The sequence below is a fragment of the Gossypium arboreum genome, chromosome 4 (genome assembly GCF_025698485.1).
Source record: "Gossypium arboreum isolate Shixiya-1 chromosome 4, ASM2569848v2, whole genome shotgun sequence".
In the NCBI taxonomy this organism is placed as follows: domain Eukaryota; kingdom Viridiplantae; phylum Streptophyta; class Magnoliopsida; order Malvales; family Malvaceae; genus Gossypium; species Gossypium arboreum.
This window is the reverse complement of record NC_069073.1, coordinates 39,674,724-39,682,434: the sequence shown is the minus strand read 5'-3', so window position 1 is coordinate 39,682,434 and position 7,711 is coordinate 39,674,724.

Below are 7,711 nucleotides of genomic sequence, written 5' to 3'. Positions count from 1 at the left end.
GGGAATTTTGGAGATAAAGGAGTTCGTGACACTAGTCGAACGAGCTCGCAAGGCGGAAGAACTTGGGAAGGAGAAGAAGAAGGCTGAATTTGAAGCAAGAGATTACCGTAAAAGATCAACGAGTAAAGCTCCGTTCTCATTGTAAAGAGGTTCGTGGAGGACACCAGAAGTCGAGGGCGCATCGCGGAATTTCTATTAGAGCCCGACCATTGACGGACTCCGAGCTACATCGGTAGCTAGTGTGGGCAATAATCGTCAAGAGAGACCTGAATGTCCCCAATGTGGAAGACGACACCTAGATGAATGTTGGGGTAAGTCTGTTAACCGGGCCTGTTACGGATGTGGTTCGAAGGACCACTTCATTAGGGATTGCACGGAGCTAGATGAGAAGAATAAGATGCAAGGTGTGAGATCTAGTGGGGCGACAGCTAGAGGTAGACCCCCGAGGGTTTCAGGAGGTAGGGGTGGTAATCAGAGGGGAGCCACTGATACGGCTGTTCGATCCGAGACCCAAGCTCCTGCTAGAGCATATGCCATCCGCATACGAGAGGAGGCATCCTCCCCGACGTTATGACCGGTACTTTTACTCTCTTTGATACTAGTGTGATTGCATTGATTGACCCCGCTCTACTCATTCATATGTATGTGAAACTTTAGCATCCAAGAAGACTCTACCGTTGAGTCTCTCGAGTTCGTAATTCGAGTGTCAAACCCTTTGGGTCAATACGTACTCGTTGATAAAGTGTGCAAGAGATGCCCCCTAATAATTCGAGAATCCTGTTTTCCTACCGATCCGATGCTTCTACCATTTGATGAATTGATGTTATTCTTGGTATGGATTGGTGACCGTACATGATGCAAAGGTGGATCGCAAAAGGAAAACCATTGATTTGAGGAGTGCAAATAATGAGGTAGTCCGAGTCGAGTCTACTGATTTAAAAGGAATGCCAGCGATAATATCTTCTATGACCGCTCGGAGATATGTGAAAAAGGGGTGTGAAACATACCTTGCGTATGTGTTGGAAAGTAAAGAGACGGAAAAGAAACTCGAATCGGTATCAGTGGTTTGTGAGTATTCAGATGTTTTTCCGGAGGAGTTACCAGGATTGCCACCGGTTCGAGAAGTGGAATTCCGCATCGAAGTTGTGCCGGGCACTACGCCGATCTCAATAGCTCCGTATCGTATGGCATTAACGGAGTTAAAGGAATTGAAGGTTCAATTGCAAGAATTGACGGATAGAGGTTTCGCCGACCGAAGTTTTTCTCCGTGGGCGCACCAAAGTATTGTTTGTGAAAAGAAGGACGGAAGCATGAGGTTGTGCATCGACTACCGTCAACTCAATAAAGTGACGATAAAGAATAAATATCCGCTTCACACGAATTGACGATTTGTTTGATCAATTAAAGGGAGCCTCGGTGTTTTCAAAGATAGATTTGAGGTCGGGATACTATCGGTTGAGGGTCCGAGAATCGGACATACCCAAAACCGCTTTTAGAACAAGGTACGGTCACTACTGAATTCTTGGTGATGCCGTTTGGGCTCACTAATGCCCTCAAGGTGTTTATGGATTTAATGAATAGAATTTTCAGGCCATACTTGGATCGGTTCGTAGTTGTATTTATCGATGACATTTTGGTCTATTCGAGAGATTAAACCGAACATCTTTGAACACCTAAGGCTAGTGTTGCAAATCTTACGAGATAAGCGATTATACGCAAAGTTCAAGAATGTGAATTTTGGTTGAAAGAGGTTAGGTTTTTGGGGCACGTGGTGTCCGTGATCGGTGTCGTGGTGGACCCGAACAAAATTTCGCCATAGTCAATTGAAACCTCCAAGGAATGTTACTGAAGTTAGGAGCTTTTGGGGCTTCTTGGTTACTACCGACGGTTTGTAAAAGGATTCTCGGTGATAGCCACACCCATGACAAAACCGCTTGAAAGATGTCAAATTTGAATGGACGGAAAAGTGTCGAAAAAGTTTCACCAATTGAAAACCCATTTGACGAAAGCTCCAGTTCTAGTACAACCCGAATCGGCAAAGAGTTTGTCATCTATAGTGATGCCTCCCTACTTGGGTTAGGTTGCGTATTGATGCAAGAAGGTCGAGTTGTGGCCTATCGTCGAGACAATTAAAGTCACATGAGAAAATTATCCAACCCATGATCTCGAATTGGTGCCATCGATTCGCCTTAAAGATATGGCGACATTACTTATTTGGTGAGAAGTGCCATGTGTATTCGGATCACAAAAGTCTCAAATATTTGATGACTCAGAGAGACTTAAATCTGCGACAAAGACGATGGCTCGAGTTGTTAAAAGATTATGAACTCGTCATTGATTATCACCCGGGAAAGGCTAATGTGGTTGCGGATGCCTTAAGTCGAAATCACCGTTTGCTTTACTGACGATGAATGTACACTTGTCTATCCTACCCGACAATGTGTTAGTAGTCAATTAAAGGCCAAACCATTGTTGGCTTATCAAATTCGGGAAGCTCAGAAAGTTGATGAGGAGTTGCTTGCAAAACGGGCTGAGTGTGTTCTGAACAAGGAATCAGAGTTTCAAATTGATGATGACGATTGTTTGAGGTTCAGAAGTCGTCTGTGTGTTCCAAAGAATTCGGAACTTATTTCGATAATTCTAAATGAAGCCCATTGTAGCCGAATGGCAATCCACCCGGGGAGTACGAAGATGTACAACGATTTGAAACGTCGGTTTTGGTGGCATGGTATGAAACGAGACATCTCTGATTTTGTTTCGAAATGTTTAATATGTCAACAAGTGAAAGCGGAACATCAAGTGCCATCGGGATTACTTCAGCCGATCACGATACCCGAGTGGAAATGGGATCGAGTCACAATGGACTTCGTATCCGGACTGCCATTGTCGACAAGTAAGAAGGATGCGATTTGGGTCGTTGTAGATAGATTGACTAAGTCGGCTCACTCGTCCCCGTACGTATGGATTTTTCAATGGAAAAACTAGCCGAATTGTACGCTTTCTCGATTGTGAGACTACACGGGTGCCTATTTCCATCGTGTTGGATAGAGATCCGAGATTTACCTCGCGATTTTGGAAGAAGTTGCAAGAGGCTTTGGGTACCAAGCGCATTTTAGCATTTTTCATCCCCAAACCGATGGTCAATCCGAACGGATAATTCAAATCCTGGAGGATATGTTGAGATGTTGCATCCTTGAGTTTAGTGGTTCATGGGAAAGATATTTGCCGTTGATTGAATTCGCTTACAACAACAGCTTTCAATCAAGTATTAAGATGGCACCCTACGAGGCTTTGTACGGTCGTAAATGCCGTACACCATTGTTTTGGACTGAGCTTGGTGAAAGCAAGATTTTCGGGGTGGATTTGATTAGAGATGCTGAACAAAAAGTGAAAGTAATCCGTGAAAGTCTGAAGATAGCCTCCGATCGTCAGAAGTCGTACGCGGATCTGAAGCGTAAGGATATCGAGTATCAGGTGGGTGATAAAGTGTTTCTCAAGGTATCGCCTTGGAAAAAGATACTCAGATTCGGCCGTAAGGGCAAGTTGAGCCCGAGGTTCGTTGGGCCATATGAGATATCCGAGCGAGTCGGTCCAGTGGCATATCGTTTGATTTTGCCCCCTGAACTCGAAAAGGTTCACGATGTCTTTCACGTTTCGATGCTTCGACGCTATAGATCCGATCCATCGCACGTGATTAGTCCATCAGAAATTGAAATTCAAGCTAATATGAGTTATGAGGAAGAACCGATTCGTATTCTATCACGAGAAGTGAAAGAGTTGCGAAACAAGCAGGTTCCGCTAGTGAAAGTGTTATGGCTCAAGCACGGGATAGAAGAAGCTACTTGGGAGACCGAGAACTCTATGAAAGAGCGATATCCAAACCTATTTACCGGTAAGATTTTCGGGGACGAAAATTTCTTAAGTGGGGGAGAGTTGTGACAGCCCAAAATTGACCCTAGTCGGAATGTGGTTTCGGGACCACAAAACCGAGGCATAAAAATAATTAAAAATTTATTTTGATGCCTATAATATGTGTGTGCTCATGTATGACATTTTATGATGATTGATTTAGTGTTATAAAGGTGAATTTCACTAGAAAGGACTTGTGTGAGAAAACTTAGAAATGAGATAGGCAAATGTTGAAGTGGCCTAATAATGCATGAAGTGAAATAAATGGAGTTGCATGTCAATTATCCCATTTCCTAAGGTGGATGGCGGCCATGACAAATTATGGGCAAGGGGAAACATGTTCCCAACATGTCTTGCTAATGGATGATGTTAGAATGGTTATTATATTGGTGTTAGTAGGAAGAAAAAAAAAAGGGTATGTGTGGTTGCCCCCTCCCCATTGCCGTGTATTGAGCAAAGAAAAAAAAAAAGAGAAGTTTGGTTCATCTTCCTCCTAGCTTAGCCGATCCTTCAAGAAGAAAAGGGAAGACTTAGCATTCGGTCACTTGAGCTTGAACTAAGGTATGGAATCCATGTTAGTCTTTGAAATCTTTGCATGTATGAAGCTAGTTACTAAGTCCTTTACTTGCTCATGTCAAAAAAAAATTTGAAGGTGGTAGTAATACAAGTGTTCGGCCATGGAGGATGTTTAAGGGAGATGGTTGTTGCCTTTATGATGTAAGGAATAATTAGAAATGGGTGAAAGAAACAAGTCCTTGTTCTTGATTCTTCTTGGCGATTCTAAGGGAGAAAAGAGAGCAACCATGTGGTTTCTAAGCCATAAATAAGGTGACCCATGTTAGAAATTGTGATTTTGAGGTGACTAGAACATTAGTATTAGGACTACAAGAACCATAGCTAAATTATGATTCTTGTGAAATAACTTTTATCTGTTCATAAGACATTTATTCAGGAAACCATGAAACTAATGTCATAAAATTAAATGTCAGATAAATTGTTATGAGTACAAGGGCTACTCGAGGAAGAGGCGGTGGTCGGCCGAGGTAGCACTCAAGCTGGATCGGCGTCATCGAACACGTGCCGGTGGCGGAGTCGTCCACCAATTAATGAAAATGGGCATATGGCCGGTGCGAGGGATGGCGCTTCTCGAGAGCCATGTTGAGGGTTTTGGAAAGGGTGGGAGCTAACGTCGGGCCCATGAATAGGGGTCCATTTGAACGACTTGAACCAGGTGAGATTTTTAGGGCGTGTCTGGTGGCCCCAAATGTGGCTGATTGGTTGGAAGCCCAGAGCGGATCATGGGCGACACAGGACTTTCGGGAGAGCGAAGTTGAAAGGAAGTGTCGTTCTTGCGGGATGAAGCGTGTCGGTGGTGGATTCTTTGAGAGAAGGTACCCCGGTGAGAGGGTAACATGGGAGCTGTTCAAAGACCTTTAAAAATATGTTGGAGCTAGCTATGTAGATGCCGTGAAAGGAGTTCTTGAATCGACTGGAAATAAGACCATTCTTTGAATATGAGGCGGAGTTTCTGATTGAGTCGGTATGCTAATGGCATCGTTTCCTGAATATGGTATGACGTCACGTTTGAGATGGCCTTAAAGATGAGTTAAGGGTGCTCCAACTTGTGAAGGGCGAATTTATTGCTGAGAGTAGAAAAGAATAGGAGAAGTAAAGCAAACGAAACGGAGGAATCGTGATAAGGCCGAATCGGTTCGGGAGGATCTTGGACGGTGGTCTGTAATCGAAATGTTAAGAGAGCTAGGATGGGGAAGTTCGGCGATTCGGTGAACAGGTAGACGCAAGCTTGTGGAGATTCGGCGAATGCATCAGGAAGTCTTGGGCGTTACGGGGCTTGTTTTCGTTGTGGGTCTAAGGAGCATAGGATTAAGGATTGTCTAGGAGGCCACTCCGGCTCAAGTGGCGAACAAGGGATTTGGCGAGCAAGCTCAACACTGTGAGGATGGACCACCGCAAGAAGGTGGACAAGGTCGCGGAGGTAATGGCCGTGGGCGGGGCACGGCGGTATTAATGTAAGCGGATGCTCGTCGGACCCGACTTTGGTGTATCTTCTTTCATCGCCATGAGAGGTAGCCTTTTTGATGTCTAGCGAATACGTTTTTATCTATGGTGTACCTTATCTTGCTCGATTGATGTGGGATCAACCCATTCGTATGTGGCATATAACATTTACAGACCTTTGGCGTGCACCGAGGAGATATATGGAATTATGCGTGATAAGTCCTTTAGGTCATTCGGTTAAGTAGAGAAACTCTTCAAGGAGGTGCCTCGGAATTCAAGGCAAGGTTTTACGTGGGATTTGATGGAGTTACTGGTTGAAGAATTGATCGATCCTAGGATGGATTGGTTGACCAAGCATAAGGCAACTTTGGATTGTCTGATAAGAGTATGGTGTTAAGCGCTCAATGATGAAGAGGTTATGATCATTGGAGAACAAAGGGATTACTTATCCAATGTAGTATCGGCGTTGAAATTTGGCCCGATCGCAAAGGATCGAGGCATATCGCTTTGGTAAGTCAAAAAATGGCGAGGATCATTATGGAGACCATCGGCTGATAGGGGTAGGATGTTTTCGGAAGAGCTTCTGGATTACCTCCCAATCGGGAAGTTGAGTTTGGAATCGATTTGTTACCGAGACAGCTCGGTCTCTATTGCACCTATAGGATGGCAAGAAGGAGTTAGTGGGCGAAGGCTCAAATTCAAGAGCTATTAGATAGAGGCTTCATTAGGCCTAGTGTGTCTCCTTGGAACCACGGTCTGTTGTAAAGAAGAAGGGCGAACGATGCGCATGCATCGATTATCGCCGATTGAACAAGCGGCGATTAAGAATAAGTATCCACTACCAAGGATTGATGACTGTTCGATCAATTTAGGGAGCCGGTATTCTCAAAATCGATCTTCGATTCGGATACCATCATTAAGGGTAAAGAAGGGATATTCATAAGACAACATTTGAACTCGATATGGACATTATGAGTTTGTGGTCATGCCGTTTGGGCTAACGAGCACTTGCGGCTTTTATGGATCGATGAATCGGTATTCCAACCTTACTTGGATCGGTTTGTAGTCGTCTTTATCGGCGATATCTTGGTATACTACGAAATGGGGCGAAGCATGATGAGCATCTCCGTGTATTGTCTGCAAGTGTTAAGGGAGAAGGAGTTCTATGCGAAATTTAGCAAGTGTGAATTACGGTTGAAGAGGTAACCTTCCTAGGGCATGTGGTCTCTGAGAGGTTAAGGTGGATCCTCGTAAAATGAAGCTAATACGGAATGGAAGCCACCTAGTCGATGTCGAGAAATTCGGAGTTTCCTAGGGTTGGCGAGTTACTCTGAGAAGGTTTGTGGAGGTTTATCGGTAATGGCGGCTTCATGGAAAGGAGTACCATTTATGGACCAGAAACGACGAAAAAGCTTTTGATCGGTTGAAAAAGTATTGGCCAAGCGCCGGTGTTGATTCAACGGTGTGGGAAGGACTTCACCAGTATATAGCGATGCGTCGTGTGTAAGGTTAGGTTGCGTCTTGATGCAAGAGGGCAAGGTGGTAAACATGCATCCACGACTTAAGGCTCATGAGTGAACCCTACATGATTTGGAGCTAGCGGCGGTGATTTTGCGTTAAAATTTGGAGACATTACTTATATGGGGAGAAGTGCATCATATACAGATCATAAGAGCTTAAAGTATTTGTTGACTTCGGAAGGAGTTGAACCTTAAACAGCGAAGGTGGGTGGAGTTGCTTAAAGACTACGACATGAAGTACCACCGGAAAGGCTAATGTGGTG